Consider the following 19,703-nt stretch of genomic DNA (forward strand, 5'->3'; position numbering starts at 1 on the left):
GACGTGTGATTTATAATTTTTGAGGGTTGTTATACATTAATATTGGTGTGTCAGATAGGTCTCAGTCTCAGGGAGGGGTGACGTGCTTTTTTGTTTCGTGATGAGCTCAGGGCAACATCGGGTAGTAAGTGTGTAGACCCAAAGAGTGCAGGAGCAGAGGATCCTCCATGTATTTGTGCACGAATCAGAGAATGTACCATGACATGTGGACAGAAAAGCAAATAAACCCGACTTCATCAATAACGCTGCAGAGAACAAACACAAAACAATTATGTTAAACTGAAATAAAACAGTCGCTTGTCTCACCTGGAATATTGCATTCAGGTTCAGGTCCCACAGTTTTGAAAAAATGTAAAGCAATGAGACAGGCTGTGTGACTGTACCTCACTGACTTTGAGAAATGGACTTTTCTCCTCTGCTGATAGTTTCCAGACTCTGTGAGCAGTTGCTTTGATTGGTTCTCGATTCCGTCTTGCATCATATGGAATCCAATGGCTAAATATTTCCAGTACTTCTGAGCTCTGCCTTGCCTGGTCGACATCGACATCTGATTTATTATTTTTGAGGGTTGCTGTTCAGTAATATCTCCGAATCAGATATAACTCAGCCTCATTTCCTTGGACTTGACAGGTGTGCTGTATCAAATAGACCCCAGGATTTGTGCTCCATGAGATTTACGTATGAGGAAAATCGCCAGTTCTGAGAATCCACCCTGGGATTGTGCATGTGTTGTGAGTTCTACATGAATGCATGCAGTTTTTGAGCAAAGTACAATGTAACCCTCCAAGTACAAATTCACCCCACAAAATATGTGCATGTGGGTCTTTGTCTGTGTGTGTGTGTGTGTCTGTTCGGGTTGGTGGTTGTGAGTGTGGGAAAGTGTATGTGTGTAGTGAGTGCAGAGTGTCTTAAGTCTGTGAGGGAGTGCATGTGGGAGTGTGTGTGTGTCTGTAAGAGTGTGTGTGGGTGTCCGTGTGCACGTCTGTGTATATGTGTGTATGTGTATACAGGAGTGCCTCTGTGTGTGTGAGAGGGTGTGTGTGTGTAGGAGTATCTGTGTGCGTGTGTAGTGCAATGGTGGTCACCTGTAATGTGACATGAACCCAAGGTCCCAGTTTAGGCCCTCCCTATGGGTACCAAACGTAGCTATCAGCCTCTGTTCGGCCACTTTTCTCTGCTGCCTGTCGCGAAGTCCACCTTGGAGGATGGTCACCCGAAGGTCCGAGGCTGAATATCCTGGATCACTAAAATATTCCCCAACTGGGAACCCTCCTGTCTGTTGATTGTTGTGCGGTGCTCATTTATTCGTTGTCATAGCCTTTGCTCAGTCTCCCCAATGAACCATGCCTCCGGGCATCCTTGCCTGCAACTTATAAGATAGACAACGTTGGCTGAGTCACATGAGTACCTGAAGAAGGGTTTATGCCCAAAGCGTCGATTTTCCTGTTTCTTTGATGCTGCCTGACCTGCTGCACTTTCCAGCAACACATTTTTAAGCTCACATGAGTACCTGCCATGCGTAAGGTGGGAGGTGTCCCCACGCGTAATAGTGGTATCGATGTCCACACACTGACACGTCTTGCAGCGCCTACCGTGACAGGGTTGCATGGAGTTGTCCTGAGAGCCGGGCAGCTTGCTAGGAACAACGATCTGTTTGAGGTTTGGCGGTTGCTTAAAGGCAAAAACTGCATGAATTTATGTAAAACTCCGTTATCTCACTTTTTAGATTAGAATCAATCTCAACATCATGGCATAGACAGAGAACACATGGGGCCAACACCTTCAACATATTGTCTAGCTATCACCATTTTCAACTGCTAAACCGAGACGGCAACATTTTTAAAAAAGGTTATGTGATTTCCACATGAAAGAAGTGAAACTATCACTGTATTCTAACAGATGAAAGGCTTAACGATCAATTTTCCAATGTATAATTTCAGTTACCTCACACTGTAAATGTTTACTATAAATTCTGTGTGTTAGGATTGAGCTCTCCTCTATCATCTGATGAAGGAGTGTCGCTCCGAAAGCTAGTGTGCTTCCAATTAAACCTCCTTGTGTTGTGTGATTTTTAAATTTGTATACCGTGTGAAAGATGCATTTACATTAGTGAGCCGCATGGGGACACAGCATTAAACTAAATGACTGGATTAAACACAACCAAACAGAACAAGTGAAAGTACTTGGCTGGGAAAGGAGTAGGACGTGGGAAAATGTATTATTACTGACTGGCCTTGAAGAAAGAATTAAGCAAACTCAAGTTTAGTGCACATTCATTCAAGATTTATTAACCATTTCAGAGAGCATTTTTATCTTGAAGTTTATGTTAATGTTAATAGAAGTGAATACAAAGACTAGATGCCACATTGAGAGGAGATCGTGTGTGCTGTGAGCTGTGAATTTTCTGTACATCTGTAACAGTCAACAGAAAGGGAATACAAAGGCTCATCATTAACGGTAGACAACTATTCTGAATAAGGACCAAATAAAAACAAAATAAATAGGTTTCAAACAACTGCGAAGCTACAAAATTCTTCCAACTACATAAAAGGACAATCCATCAATAATTGTCTCAGTTACACGCTGATAAACTGAAGTGATCTCACTGTTAGAGTCAGCAACAGGACAGATTGTAGACTGGGAATTCCCAGACCTTGATAAGCAGATCAGGAAAACCTACGGGGTCCACGACTCATTCACTTAACCTGGAAAAGAGAGAAAGAAAGCAATGACATAGATGTTTATCGTCAGGGGCATTCCAGTTTTGATCATTATTCATGCTTAGAGATTTCACAAACATATTGGGCTGCTTGGCGTGTGAAAGATGTGATTATTCTCACCTTCACCAGGGTGATGGCAGTGCTGTAGAAAACACTCAGGAAGACCAGGGTGATGAATGTGGAAGCGGTTGACCAGATGTTGCCATTATCATCCTCATAATCTTCAATCCAGATGCGATCTATTGAATCTACGAGTATAAAGCCAAGAGAACGCACTTAAATAGTTTATTGATCAAGTACGATTCATCTGCATCCAAGTCATGTAATTAGAGACTATTACAACTTCATAAAGCAGTCAGATGTTTCTCAAATGTGACTATCAGTATATATTAGGGCATTATTGACTGTCAGCAAGAACTTGCAAGTACAAACTGCACATGTTCTTTCTTCACTGTGCGTGTCAGAACATTTTATTTTTTTTTTCTTTTAATCTATTATTGAAGGATATTATTATTTGAGGAATGCCTATTAGGAATGATTATTTTAATTATATCATTATATTTTAAACAGCGGCTGTGACAGCAGTTTATTTAAAAATTGTGGCCATCACTGGATAAAAATTCAAATGTGATTCTCATCTTTAGTTATTGGTGACCAATTGTTTGGCAGATCATGAATATAAGTTACATCCACAGTAAGGACATTGTTTCATTTATTTGTTTGCAGGGTCTCTATATTTAGGAATAAGTTTTTGTGCATGTGTCCCTTAATTTATTTGGTCTATTGCTTGATGTGTATGGTTTTCCTTTAATGTTTGTCTATGTGGTTATGAGGTACTCTGACTTCACTCTTGCCCATGTTGGAGTCTGTGCATGAATAAACATATTCACGCTCCTTTAATGCTGGTGTGCTCACATGTTTGTGCATGTACATTTTGTTCAATTCACAATTGTAAGCATCATCATGCTAATATACCACTTTATTGATGCCTATGTTTATCTCGTAATGTCTTTGTGACTGTTCACTTTTCGTTAGTGCTATCTAAAATGTGTGTTTATGTGTCTATTTCAGATCCCACTAGGTTATTTTCATGTTTGTTGTTAATAAACGTTAGCGTGTAACGTCATGTTTTGATGGATGTTTATATTTATGTGATGATGTCTGCCTGTGTGGCAATCTATCCTAAACCATATCCTGATAAGCCTGTTTGTGTTATTGTGTGTGGATGGTTGCTCATGCTTGTGCCATTATCCTTATTTAATAAATGCCACACGTTTTGTTGATCTGTGCATTTGCGTGTCTGAATTTGTGTGTATGTTTGACCCGTTTACATGCCGATCAAAGTGGTTTAAAAATAAATAATTAAGATGCCTCTGTCATCATATGCTTGTGATTATGAAAATGGAAGAATAATGATATTAATGTTTATCTCTGTGCACTTATGTGCCTGTGTGAGTCGACATGCAGGATGGCATTTTTCGCATGTTGTATCTGTGTTCATGCATCTATGTCTGTATGCATTGTGCTGTATGAATGCATATGTATTTGTGTCCATTTGTGTGTTACCGTGTGTCTATGTTTTTCATGGTTATGTGTGAGTACCCCAGTTCATTTGTGTATGAGCTTTTCTTTTGGTGCATGTGAGAATTTAAAGAGCTTAGATGAATTTTCAAGTACCATTTGCATGTGTGGCACTGTGCGTGTATTCACATATGACGTCTTATTGAATTACACATCTGTGTGTGTGTGTGTACATAAATGTTTCTTTAGATTTGAGCCTGTATGTGTGTCTTCACGTGTGTCATTTGTGAGCATCTCTGTATCTGTGTGTATTTCTGCTATTATACCAGACTGCAATTTTTATTATTCTAATTTTGTTGTTCTTATTTTAATGGATTGCCCACAATTTGATCTGACCTTGATGTTGTAGGAAACATTTCCCATCATCGTGAAGAGATCAGAGCTTTATGAGCGACTCTTCTGTTGCAGTGAGAGAATTTCTGTCTCTGAGACAAAAGTCCTGAGTTCAAATCCCCACTGCTCCAGAGATAACATTTCTGACTGTGTGTATTAGAAAATAGCGACTCGTGTTCTGTATTTGAAACAATGCAACATCAGGTGTTCGAATACTATAATTGCTCCCATGTGCTCCAGAAAACTGAGACCAGACTATGGAATACAAACCGGGATGATGCAAACACCAGTTTTCGATTATGGGAGTCACCGTTAATCATTTGTTAATAGGGCCAAGCATGTCTAACATGCTTCAAAGGTATTATTTTGCATGGAAATTTTATATCTTCAAATAGTAAGCAAGAAGCTGAATGTTCCTGTTGGGAACTGGACTCTACTGTGAAAACTGCATTGGGGGTAAGAGTACAGACCGTTCATCGTTCCACTGTCCACTTCCCTGTGCTCCACAACAACGTATCTGTTGGTTCTCTTTGGTGTGAAAGTGAAGATACATTCTGTCAACTCATGCGCTGGTGCAAGATCCCTGGCACTTCCGCAGAAACAACGGTTACATTCAAGTTGCTCTGCACTCTTTACAATTGGAATCTGTTTAAGAGATTAAAAGTCTCTTAAATTTACGTTTCCAATTGGTGCAATGTGGCAGTTTAAAACTGACGTCAATTTTGTAAGAATGGGTAAAAACAAGGATTGCAGATGCTGGAAACCATATTCTAGATGAGAGTGGTACTGGAAAAGCCCAGCAGTTCAGGCAGCATCCGAGGAACAGGAAAATCGACGATTCATCAAGGGCTTTTACCCGAAACGTCGATTTTCCTGCTGCTCAGATGGTGCCTGAACTGCTGTGCTTTTCCAGCACCACTCTAACCTAAATTTTGTGAGAATGGTCAATCGGGGAATCAGGGACACGAAGTTCAAAACTCATGGTCTACCTTTGATGTAGAATGGACATTGTCAGATTTCATTACTGTGGGATTTCGGTTAGATAAAGTACTTGGTGAAATCCTGCAATGAGTGAGCTTTACTCTGTGTCTCACCCAGGGTGTATCTGAGCGAGAATATTAACTGCACAAGACACGCTTCCCAGACCTGTTAATAATCCAGTTTAACTGTGTGGAGTTTGCACATTCTCCCCGTGTCTGTGTGGGTTTCCTCCGGGTGCTTCGGTTTCCTCCCAGAGTCCAAAGATGTGCAGGTTCGGTGAATTGGCCATACTAAATTTCCCGTAGTGTTAGGTGCATTATTCAGGGGGAGATGTAGGGGAATGTGTCTGGGTGAGTTGTTCTTTGGAGGGCCGGTGTGGACTTGTTGGGCTGAAGGGCCTGTTTTCACACTGTATGGAATCTAATCTAATCTAAACTACACAGATGGAACATAAGAGTAGGAAATAATTAATTCAGCGGTTGTGTATTTAACTCAAAACTGGAGGAAAAAAGACTTTATTATTTTTGTTGAATTATTAAATGCAACTTTGAGTTATTTATTGACTAAAATTAACAGTGTCCATCAGTGCAAGCGAAATGTTTGCAAAACTCGGTTTACCGTTGGATTTATCAACGGTTCTGTTGATGATCTTCAACGGAATCGCTTAATGTCCCACTACACAGGAGTAAGAAGCACCGCTGGCCCACTCCTCCACTGTAATGGATAACAGGCTGTACATGAAGGAGGAGGTGTTGTCGCTCTCCGCCATCACCTCGGTGTTCTTGTAGTTACTGGGATGTACAGGCTTGCCATTGTTTGTCCACTTGACGAAGATCTCTCGGGAGGAGAAACCTCTCACTAAACAGGTGAGGGAGAGAAACCTTTCAGCGGAGATTTCTTCTGTTGATGGCAGGAGGACCGACACTGATGGCTCCAGCGGATTAATCACTGCAGAATATTTGAGACAAATATAAATCAAGTATAAAAATCCAGAAACAATATCGCGATGTCACTAAATATTAAAATATGCCATTTTTTACTTTGGGATTTATTCACTTTCATTTTCTAAAAGGAGCAGAATGGTATCCGTGATATTCAGTAAAATATGTAAAAAGTTTAATGTAAAAGTCGCCTCCATGTTTCCAGCCCACAACGAGGGTATTCTGGCCATTTGTCATTGCTGATGGTGACGTCACAACCCAGGCTTCTTCCCACTTTATCTGACTTCATCAGAATAGAATATCTTTTGGTCTGTCTCTTTCTTAATCAGCTACATAGCTATCCTGCCATCACAAGCATCATTAATGCTCCCAACGGTGTTTGCTTATTATCAATCAAAGCCTGCCATTGGTGTAACTGGATCTGGATTATACATGGGATCCTCTGTGTTTTAATCTCACCGCTCACCTTTGTCCTTGTGGATGGAGTTTCAGCGGAGTGGGTAGATTCTGATGGTACAGCACACATTCAAAAGTAACGCCACTCAACCAGGCTTCAGTAGAAATGTCTAATTTGCTGAACACGCTGTCGGGATTCTGTCCAGGCTGGTCACCAATTTCTATTTTAAGAGGCTTATTTTCTTGTTTCCAGGTGACGCTGACTCCAGAAGGAAGATTGGACACAACGTAAGTTAACGTTACCGTCGCCTCCAGTAAGACCTGTTCTCCTGGCAGCTGGAGGATTTTAACTGTGTGATCATGGCACACAGTATCCCCTATGAAACAGAAATCAAAATCAATGAAAAATGCCTCTTTAGGATGAAAACACCAACTCTTCAGGTTATTTCCTCACAAGGTGAAGTTACCACCTTCGAAATGGCAACTTCCGACTATTGCTAAAATGATGCTTACTATTGTTTATGTATTTTGATCTGTGAAAGCATTCGTGATTATCTATAACATAGCCTGTGCAATTATTCCTAAAGAATACTGGCTTTGTAACAAGTGAGACGGGTAAAAAAAAGTAAAATCATCGAATATACCATAATGTAATCTATGAAATTACTTTTCTTTCAGAGTTGGTCTCTCACTTAAGACTATCTATTGATACTTGGGACAAGATTAATCTGTATATAATGTGTTCATTTCTATGTCCATGAACGTTCCGTGCAAATGCTGCTGGTCACGCTTGAGTGCCAAATCAGATCCAGAATTTTGGACAAATTGTAATTAATCATAATTATTCTCTTTGTCTTCATGCATTTGCAGAGGTTCTAAAGTGTTACAGGAGAGGTGAAAGGCCATGGAAATTCTGTTTATTATATTTAATGTGATCAAAAATACTTGGCATTATTGGTGTGAGATCATTATTTAATTTATGACATTATTCCTCGTGGACTGAATTTGTGTAGATCTGAAAACAAGACACTGAGTGTAGCACTGGACATCATGAAGGACACGCATCCCCTCAAGTCTTTACCCCCATTCAATGAGGTCATGACTGGGCTGTACATTCACTTTCTTTACGAAGCTGCATTTTTTAATTTCTTCATTGAACAAATAAACAAGCAGAAGCATCTAAAATTAATCTACAAACTCGATGGAAATGTGCACAGGTTTTATTCAGATGTCTACTACTCACTGTGTAAACATCTCCATCCCAAATCAGGCTGAATCAGTATGTCTCGACTTCCTAGTTCATTTATCCCAATTGTAGCATTCCCACCAGAATTTATTCTCCTGTCTCACTCACTAATCACGGAGAGCGTCTTAAAGTAGATCAGTGAGAGCACGTTTATCCTAATTAATCAAATGTGAAACCCACTTGATCTGTGGTCTGATCCCATAAGTGAAGTTAAAGAGCTCAGTACCAGATATAAAAAAATGTGTCGTACAATGCCCAAGGCTAACAAGTCATTCCTGAGTAGGGAATGAAGTATTGAACGAATTTTGATTTATTTTCAATAGGGGTCATTGCATATTTTTACCATATCATTTTGAGATTAGAAGATCATAAGATAGAGGATCAGAATCAGGCTATTCGGCCAATCAAGTCTTCTCCGCCATTCAATTATGGCTGATATGTTTCACAACCCCATTCTCCTGCCTTCTCCCCGTACTAAGCAAGAGCCGATCTATCTCTGTCTTGAATACACACAATGGCCTGGGATCCACAGCCCTCTGCAGCAATGGGCTCCATAGTTTCATCATCCTCTGGCAGAAAAAAATCCCTCCCCATTTTAGTTCCAAATGGTGCTCCCTTGGACTCTGAGACTGTACCCTTGGGTCCTAGTATCAACTACCGGTCAAAATATCTACTCCAAGTTCTCTCAGTATTTTCTAAGTTTCAATCAGATTCCTCGCAGACACATCTGACCCCAAATTATCCTTGAGGTCACTACCAGACAAGGATTCGGAACTCTGAATGCCTCTCCCATGAAAGGCTTTTGCCCGAAACGTCGATTTCGAAGCTCCTTGGATGCTGCCTGAACTGCTGTGCTCTTCCAGCACCACTAATCCAGAATCTGGTTTCCAGCATCTGCAGTCATTGTTTTTACCTTTTTTTAATCTCCCAGCATGGTCAGCCAAGAAACTATTTAACAAGACTCACTGTCTATATGTCTTCAACAGAGAGGAAACATGCTTTTCTGATTAGCTAAAGTATTGAATTTTGAGCAATGCTAATGTGACACTCAAACAGAAATAACAGACACATAGCATGTTGGGAAATTTGAAGCTGTACCGTGCTGTTTACTAAGCCTGATAAATTTGCGTGTTTGATTAACATCTGAGTTCAGAATGATTTGTAGCTCTCTCGGTATGTGTCTGTTACCCTGGAGTGTGGTGATGTTTTTACTTTGAATGTTCTCTCCATGGGTGATCTGGCAGGTATCGACTGCGCAGTTGAGCCATTCACTATACGGGACCAACAGCCGACTTGTCGCTGAGAAGTTCCTGTTCACCTCACACATGGGAGATGTGAAGAAACTAGAATCCAAAAGTCGGCCATTTTTCAACTAACTCACAGAGATTGACTTTGGATGGAAATCGATGATTGAACAGACGACGGTTGCAAACCTGCTGCTTGCGATTCCTTCACTGGGTCTCATAGTTAGGAGAAGAGTTTGAGGGAGAATATCTGGACCTTTCGGAAACACATATGTAAATTACCTGACGAGTTTGATAACAAATGCAATCAGTTTTTATATATATATCAAAGTCTCTTGTGGTTAATGGATACTAACCCCGAGATGAACAGAATCATAATTGTGCAGTGTGCTGGAGAAGCTGGGATGCACACAGAAAGATCAGCAGGACAACGTGAAGGGCTAAAATTAGAAGACACAGCAAGGGATTCAAGGAGGCATAGAAATATTAGGCTGGTTAAATCAGAAGGGAGATAGCAACGTTGGATGGTATTGGTTTTAATGAAAGAGCTTGATGAACAAGACAGATGAATTAACGGCATAAATGAGGAAATGGTGTAGTTGCTATAACGGAGACATGTTGAGAGAGGGGCAGGAGTTACTATTCAATATTCCAGGATTTAGTATCGTCAGGCGAGACAGGAAAAAATGGAAAAGGATGGGTGGGAGGGGGTGTGTGATCGGGAATGTCGGTTCTGTCGTAATTCTGGCAGGAGTATTTTCAGCTGGAAAGAGAAATGAAATGATGGATACCTCCTCGAATGAAGGCAAATGGCCAGTACTTCAAAACCGAAATACAGCAAACATAACTAGTGGGAAAGTACGACAGATCTTACTGTAGGTCCAAAAGGCTGACAAGTGCAGATACATGGCAAATTTCAGAGAAACGTAAATTAAATAGGGGAATGAGAAAGGAGGATTTTAACTTCCTCAGTGTAGGATTGGATATTCATTTTGTCAACCATTTAGAGGCAGCAGAAATCTGAAAATGCCCTAGGAGAATACGTTCACAGAGTTTGTGTTTAATACAGAGAATTTTAATCCAGACCTTGCAAGACGGGGATGAATCTAGACTTAAACTTAGGTGATAAAGTCGACCTAGTGGGTAAAACACCAATGGTGGAGAACTTGGCAGACAGCGATCATAAATCTGTTGGAGTCCAGATTGTTCTGGAAAGGGATAGAAATGTGCCCAAAGTTCTGAAAGGGGAAGGACAATGTTAATAAGGTCAGGTAATGATTTGACCAGAATTGACTGGAAGCTGACACTTGGTGATAAATCTAAGTCAGAGCAGTGGGACGCATTTCAGAAAAGAAAAGAAAAGGCACAGAGAAGACATTTCCCATGAAGCCACAGCGTGGAACCAAGAATGCAGCGAGCCTTGAACATAAAAGGGCATGGAGGGTGAGATAAAGAGAAACAAGGGAGGCTTCAGGTCTATCCTGAAATCCCAAAACAATAGAAACTACAATGAAGTACAGAACGTGCAAGGGGGTGTTTGCAAGAAAGAGGAATTTGGAGAGCAAAAGGAACCATGAGAAAGTAATAGCAGTCAAAATAAAGGAATATGTTTTTAAAAGTTACAGGCTCATTCATAAAAGAATAATTCGGGAAACAGTAATACCCACAAGTGTTATTATTGGCGTGGAGTCAGATGATTAGGTTGCGGTCGAAACAAATGTGTTGTGTCAGTGTTCACTACTAAGAGGGACAATGTGGGGACAGAAATCATGAAGGAGTGTTGTGATGTACTTTCAGAAATTAGGACAGATGATGTGATGTTCTGTGTTGTGTTGCTGGATCAAAAGTGGTTATATTTCCAGGGCAGATGAAATGTATAACAAGCTGTTGAGTGATGCAAAGGATGAAATAGTTGGGTCGCTGACAATAATTTAGAATTACTGTCTGGCCACAGGAGATGTGCCAAGTGAGTGTAGATCAGCCAACGTTGCACTGTTATGCAAGACAAAGGAAGGGATATACAATGAAACGACAGATCTGTCAAGCTCGTCTCAGTGATAGAGAAACTATTTGAACTATTGAGGAGTGGAATCAGTCTTCATTTGGAAGATCACTCAACAGTTTTCAGCGTGGTTTTATTGAGAGGAAGTCATGTCTTAACAATTTGATGGTAGTTTTCAAAGAGATACCTCAATGTCCAGATGATAGCAATAATCAGAGCCAGTAGGATCCGAGTTAATTTGACAAAATGGATCCAGAATTGGCTGAGTGGTGGGGAGAAGGGGATAATGGTCTTAGTGTGTCTACGTGACTGGAAATCTATGTCTTGTAGTGTTCTGCAGGGATCAGTGTTGATTTCCTTGCTATTTCTTTTATATATCAATGATTAAGGCGAGAATGTAGGAGGGTTTACCAGCAAGTTCACAGATGAAAGGAAAATTGTCACAGATGAAAGCAAAATCATGACCATGATAGCTTTAGATTGCAGGAGGATATACAAGGGTTACTTATATGTGAAGAGAAGTTGCAAATGGAAATCATTCTCGATAAGTGCAAGGTGATGTAATTCGGCAGAAGAAACTATGAGGTATTACATTTTGAGGGTCTTTGGTGTACATGCCCACCAGTCCCCTACAGTACTGTGTTGGCTGGATAAAGAGGTTAAGTAGGTCTGCAGGATATTTGTTTTGATTAGCCGAGACATTGACAATGAAGAGTAGGGAGATGATACTGGAACTTAATAAAACACTGGTTAGGCCATACTGAAGCATTGTGTGCATGTTTTCGAAGGAATGTGATTTTACTGAAGGCAGCATTGATGAGATTTGCCAGGATTTTTCCTGGGTTGGAGGGTTTTAGTTATGAAACTAGATTAGATAGATGGGGATTTTCCTTGGAGCAGAGGAGAATTGGGGAGAAGATGATTGTGATGTCCATGCCTAAAATAATTCCAGACAGGGTAAACTGTACAAAACCTTTCCCCTTTAGGGAGAAATCAATGGTTCAGGGGCACAAGGTGAAGGTAAGGCCAGGCGGTTTAGGGTGGATCTCAGGGGAAAACAAAATCAAACAGAGGGTCGTGTGAGTCTGGAGCTCAGTGCCGACAAGTCATGTAGAGACTGAGCGCCTCATAACATGCATGAAGTATTTAGATGGATACTTGCAAAGGCAAGTCACACAAGGCAATGGGTCAAGTGCTGGCACATGAAACTGGAATAGTTAGATTAGATTAGATTACTTACAGAGTGGAAACAGGCCCTTCGGTCCAGCAAGTGCACACCAACCCTCGAAAGAGCAACGCAACCAGACCCATTCCCCTACATTTACTCCTTCACCGAACACGGGCAATTTAGCATGGCCAATTCACTTAACCTGCTCATTTTTGGACTGTGCGAGGAAACTGGAGCACCCGGAGGAAACCCACGCAGACACGGGGTAATGTGCAAACTCCGCACAGACAGTTGCCCAAGGCAGGAATTGAACCCAGGTCTCTGGCGCTGTGAGGCAGCAGTGCTAACCACTGTGCCACCGTGCCGCCTATGGTGGCTGTTATTTATAGGCGTGGACTGGATGAACCAAAGAGCCTTTCCCTGTGCTCTATAAATGATTCTGTGAAAAATGTTATAAATAATGCCTTATTCATGTTAATCACAGATGTTCTGTTTATCTCAGTTCCCACAACACTTACCTGTACATGACATTTCTTTGCTCTTGTGTGACCCGCTGTGTTGAACCTCACAGTAGATTTTGCTGGGGCAAGCTACTGCTGACGCGGGCAGGGTTAACTGGCTGCTCTGGGTGTAGGTTCCCTTCTTGTTTCTCACTGATGTCTTCAATCCAGTCGTGATTAGCTCCCCACCATTCTTCCAGGTTACCTTCCAGGGGAATAGTCCATCGCTAAATAACCAAAGATCACAGAACCGGTGCTGTGGTCCTGACAGGAGGAGACCAGGCCATAATGCATGGGGGGAGACGATGTCCCTAGGATAGAATGACCAATTGAACACATTAGTTCCTGTTAATTTGACCTTATCAGTTACTCAAATGTTTCCTCAGCTGTAAACGTTTGGCAGTATGCTCCTGCTGAAGTCTACAGTATAACTGGCGGTTATTTTTGTTTCTTACCAGTCGCTGATCATGATCGATTATTTCCCTCTTCAGAAACATCCCGTCTACCTTGACCATTACCATACAATTTAGGAAGAAGAACATCCTTATCACACCACCAGTAATTGTTTGAAAATCTCATCAACTGACACTTTCACTGGATTGCAAGTGAAGAGCATAGAGGTTTCACAAAATACAAACTAAGGAAATGCCGCCCCACTATGCACCATGCTGCTGGAAATCAGAAACAAAAACAGAAATTGCTGGAAAAATCCAACAGCTGGCAGTATCTCTGGACAGAAATCAGAGTGAACAGTTCAGATCCAGTGAACCTTCCTCATTTATCAACACAAGTCAGAATGTTCTCTCTGGAAGGAAGGTCACGGCAGCAGCAGCAACACAGGCAGGAGCTGGGCACTGGGACTGGGAGGATGGCTGTCACAACTGACCTCATGCCAATTGGCTGGAAGTTGAAACTTCGAATTTATAATTATCTTAATTCTGGAGGCCTCTGAAAAATGGAGGACCATTAAGGTTCAGAAACCTTGAGCTCACTATGTACTTAAATATGATTTGAGAAACTAACAAGTACTCTTTAACTTTAATAACTATCAAACTGACACGAAGTTCACCACCAAAACTCTCATCTCTCAGACTAACCACTCCCTCTTTGTCTCGACCTAAATTTTCACCGACATTGACAAACCTTACCCTGTTACTCACCCATTCATGCCCGGAGGACACCACCCCTATCACAAGAAACACATCCAAGGCAATCCATATTGGTAGTGTAGATGAGCAGAGAGATCCTGGTGTCCGTGTACATAGATCCCGAAAAGTTGTCAGTCAGGTTGATAGGGTTGTTTGAGTTGGCTTTCATTGGTAGAAGGACTGAGTTTCAAAACCATGAAGTCATGCTGCAGCTGTACAAATCTCTGATGTGGCCGCAATTGGAGTCTTGTGTACACTTCTGGTCACCACATTATAGGAAGAATGTGGAAGCTTTGGAAAGAGTTCAGAGGAGGTTTACCAAGATGTTACCTGGTATGGCGGGAAGGTTTTATGAGAAAAGGATTAGCGACTTGTGGCTGTTTTTGTTTGAGAGGAGAAGGCTGAGAGGTGACTTAATCGAGACATATAAGATTTTCAGAGGGTTAGATGGAGTGGACAGCGAGGCCCTTTTTCCTTGGATGATGATGTCTAGCAGGAGAGGACATAACTTTAAATTGAGGGCTGATGCATAGAGGACAGATGTCAGAAGTTGTTTCTTCACTCAGAGTAGTAGGGATGTGGAATGCACTGCCTGAAACATTAGTTTCCTCACCAACCTTAAGGGCATTTAAAATGTCATTGGATAAACATATGGATGAAAATGGAATAGGGCAGGATCGATAGGTTTCAGCTTGGTTCCACAGGGCGGCACAACATCCAGGGCCGAAGTGCCTATACTGCACTGGAACATTCTATGTTCTATATTCCAGGTAGACATATAATCTCAATTCCTTTCACACAATTCTACTCCTGCCACCCTGCACCTGGTTCATGTTTAATCTGGCCCTGACTGGACCTGGCACCATCATTTTCATAACTTCTGACAGAACCCCACTCCCCCAGACATGACCTCGGCTCTTGATCACTGACCTCTCATCTTACCCAAGTCAACCTGTGCACTTTGCATTCTAGTTCTTTTCGCATCTGTCCTTTACCACCTGCCATTTCTCACACTCACAACCCCCAACCCAGACAGATACACAGACAGACAAAGACCCACATGCACACATATATTTTGTGGGGTGATTTTGTACTTGCAGGGTTCCATTTTACTTTGCTCAAAAAACTGCATGCATTCATGTAGAACTCTGAGCTCAAACACTGCATGAATTCATGTAAATCTCTCTTATCTCACTTTTTAGATTAGAATCAATCTAAACATCATGGCAGAGACAGAGAACATAGGGGGCTAACATTTTCAACATATTGTCTAGTTATCACCATTGTTAACAGCAAACCCGAGAATGCAACATTTTAAAAAAAAGGTTTTGTGATTTACACATGAAAGAAGTGAAATTATCACTGTATTCTAACAAGGTTTAACATACAATCAATTTTTCAATGTATAATTTCAGTTACATCACACTGTAAATGTTTGCTATAAATTCTGTGTTAGGATTGAGCCCTCCACTACCACCTGATGAAGGAGTGTCGCTCAGAAAGCTAGTGTGCTTCCAATGAAACCTATTGGACTATAACTTGGTGTTGTGTGATTTTTAACTTTGTACACCCCAGTCCAACACCGGCATCTCCAAATCATTTCTTAAAGGGGACAGAGACCCCATTCAATCTTTATCTAACAGTTCCGTGTTGATGGAGAAAACTTGCTTGATTTCCTGCAAGCTGTTCAAGTCCCGGGATTAGTATTCTTATCTTTTCATAGTTTCGGGTGAGATATTGCGCTGGGGAGTGGTGAGTCCACAGTTTGATGAATGACTGAATGAAATGCGGAAGGAGTAAATATGGAGCGATTGTGATTGGGTTGGCAAATAAAGGACCTGAATATAAAAATAAAGAAACTTACAGTACAATATCTCACAAAACCATAGAATAAGATGTTTGAAGGTGATTGACTCTGCATCAGTAAAGACAGGCCAGCTAGCCCACAGAGACATTGGAAATGATTAACTGATATGGGTGAGCAGGGCAGAACCTCAGCAGATCACAGGATATTCAGGGACAAAGGTTACAAGATAAACAAGTGATCACATCAGCGAACAGACACCGTGTGTTTGAATTTGACTGTTAGATATGTAATACACAGTGACCTGATGGACTCAAAATGCTGAGTTAATTGGATTATTAATTTGATGTAATTAATTTACAGACCTGATGGAATTATCTTTCTCGTCAACTGATTTACAGACCTGATGAAATCATCACCCAGTTGATTGTCTTGTGGACTTTATATGATCAACTGCACAAGAACAGTTAGCTTGCAGCCTGACATAACTTTGATGTCAGAAAGGGTAAGATTGGTATTGTGCAGGTGTTTGACAGAGAGAGCTCGATTGTCCTGTGTGATGGTCTTGAGTTCCTCTCCTGGCTGTAATCGATTCCCGCTGGAATACACTGCTGCTCCTGCTGAATTGCCCAGGCCTTCAGAGTCTTCTTGCCTCAGAGACAGCGGTCACTCCTACTATCTGGATTACTACCAGTGCCGTGTCCCAGTAGGAGTAGGAACAGAAGGGTAGAGCAGATGAATGCGCGGCTGAGGAGCTGGTATTGGGGAGAAGGATTCATATTTTGAATCCTTGGAATCTCTTCTGGGTTAACTTTCCAAAGCAGAGACTGGGACTACCATAGTGTTAAGGACTTGCTTGGTGAGGAATTTGTTAAGTGTGTACAAGCAAATGTTCTGATTCAGTGTGTGGATGTACTTACTAAAGAAGGAGCAAAACTTGACCTACTCTTTGGATATAAAGCAGGGCAGGTGACTGAGGTATCAGTGGGGGAGCATTTCAGGGCCAGTGACCCTAATTCTATTAGATTTAAAATAGTGATGGAAAAAAGACAGAGCAGGTCTAAAAGTAAAAGATTTTAATTTAGAGGAGGCCAGTTTTGATGATATTAGGCAAAAACTTTCAGAAGTTGATTGGAGGTGGGTATTCGCAAGTAACGGACGGCTCGAAAGTTGGAAACCTTCAAAAATGAGATAGTGAGAGTCCAGAGACAGTATGTTCCTGTTAGGGTGAAGGGCAAGGCTGGTCGGTGTAGGGAAAGATAGATGACCCGAGAAAATGAGGTTTTGTTCAAGAATAAAAAGGAAGCATATGTCAGGTGTAGACGGCAGGGATTGGCAGAATCTCAAGAAGAGTATAAAGGCAGGAGAAGTATACATAAGAGAGAAAACAGGAAGGTAAAAATTGGACATGAGATAGCTTTGGCAAATAGGGTTAAGCAGAATCCAAAGGAATTTTACAAATACATTAAAGACAAAAGGGTAAATATGGAGAGAATATGGCCCCTGAATGATCAACAAGACCACCTGTGGAACTGCAGGAGATGTGGGAGATACTAAGCACGCATTTCCCAACAGTGTTTCTTGTGAAGAAGGATATGGAAGCGAGAGAACTTGTGGAAATAAATATCTGTAATAAGAGCATCTTCAAAATGTCCATATTACAGAGGAAGAGGTGCTGGATATCTTTAAACATAAAAAAGGTTTATATATCCCCAGGACCTGTCCATGTGTACCCTAGAGCTCTGTGAGAAGCTCGGGAAATGATTACTGGGCCGCTTGCTGAGATATTTATATCATCAATAGTCACTGAAAAGGTGTCTGAAGACTGGAGGTTGGCGAACGTGGTGTCATTGTTTAAGAAATGTGGGAATGAGAAGTCAGGGAACCATAGATCGGTGAGCCTGACATCGGTGGTGGGCAAAATGTTGAGGGGAGATCCTGAGGATTTACATAAATTTGGAAGGGAAAGGACTCAATTGAGTTTGACTATATGGTGGGAAATCATGTTTCGTCAAACGAATTGAGTTTTTTTAAAGAAGAAATGAAGAGGATTGACGAAGACAGAGTGGTGAATGTGATCTATATGTCCTTCAGAAAGGCGTAAAACAAAGTTCTGCATGGTCAATTGTTTAGCAACATGAGGTCACGTGGAATACAAGGAGAATACTAGCCAGTTTGATATAGAAGGTCGAAGACAGAGGGTGGTGATCGAAAATTGCTTTACAGACTGGGGACCTGTGACGATCGGTGTGATACGTTGATTGGTGCTGGGTCCACCTCTTTTCATCAATTATGTATCTCCCTCATTGAAATGTCAGGCTTCCCTCTTCCGCGGTTATGTTCGGGCCTGGATGTCCTTGGAGAAGGAGCACACGGTGTCCACCAACACCCTGGAGTTGTTCAGGGAGAGGTGGGTGCCACGGGGAGTGGAGTGCATTATTTCCCCCTCCGACTCTATTTTGATTTAAACCCTGCACTCCCCTTTACTGTTTGATCACACAGCATTACCCTTTGATGTGAAGGGCACTGCTTGTCACTGGCCAGTCGGGTGTTTTCATATCTTCCTGGGGGTGGAAATTGAACAAAGATTCGTACACTTTGTGTCTCTCACTGTGTCTCACACCTGCACACACACAAAAAAAAAGAAAAAGAGAAAAAAAAGAAATGTCAGGCTTGCTCTGACGATGTTCGGCTTGGGCCCACATCCACATCCACACCACAAATGGCCATCCGACAGCACTCAGGATCCACGGTCGTTGGCACACTTCCCACAATGCATCACCACTGCTGCCGCTCGACAGAACTCCAGAAGGGAAGGAAAATATATATGGGAAGGAGAGAAAAGGAAAGGAATATGGTCAGCCTGGAGCAGATGGGATGACTGTGCCTGTTCCACAATCTTGGAAAACTTGCTCAATCTCCCCCTCACAGTGCCGACTCCCTCTCTCTCTATCCCTCACGCTGCCCGCTACCTCTCTCTCTCTCCCTCAAAATGCTGGCTCCAACTCCCTCTCCCTCACACTGCCTGCTCCCACTCTCTTTCTTCCCAACACTGCAGGCTCCCATTCTATCTTTCCCTCACACTCCCCGCTCCCACTCTCTCCTTCACACTGCCCACTCACTCTCTCTCCCTCACACTGCTCTAACTCACTCTCTCTCCCTCACTCTGCCCGCTCCTACTCTCTCTCTCCCTCACATTGCCGGCTCCCACTCTCTCAATCCTTCACACTGCCGGCTCCAACTCTCTCTCTCCCACACACAGCCGGATCCCACTCTCTCTCCCTCACTATGCCAGCTCCCATTCTCTCTCTCCCTCACAATGCCCGGTCCCACACTCTCTGCCTCACGCTGCCAGCTCCCATCCTCACTCCCTCAACTGCCAGCTCCCACTGTCTCCCTCACACTGCCGGCTCCCACTCTCTCCCTCCCACACAATGCCCGCTCACACACTCTCTGTCACACTGCCGGATCCAACTCTCTCTCACTCACACTGCCAGCCACCACTCCCTCTCTCCCTCACTCTGCTGGCTCACACTCTCTCCCTCCCTCACACTGCCGGCTCCCTCCCTCTCCCTCACACTGCCGGATCCCATTCTCAGTCTCTCTCACACTGCCCACTTCCAACCTCTCTCCCTCACA

General features: G+C 42.2%; 1 pseudogene; it reads right to left on the reverse strand.

Moving 5' to 3' along the window:
• Nucleotides 1-236: 236 nt before the first annotated feature.
• LOC122552334 lies at nt 237-13,406 on the reverse strand (annotated as a pseudogene).
• Between the last annotated feature and the right edge of the window lie 6,297 nt (nt 13,407-19,703).

This window comes from Chiloscyllium plagiosum, chromosome 8, assembly GCF_004010195.1.
Source record: "Chiloscyllium plagiosum isolate BGI_BamShark_2017 chromosome 8, ASM401019v2, whole genome shotgun sequence".
NCBI classification, from domain to species: domain Eukaryota; kingdom Metazoa; phylum Chordata; class Chondrichthyes; order Orectolobiformes; family Hemiscylliidae; genus Chiloscyllium; species Chiloscyllium plagiosum.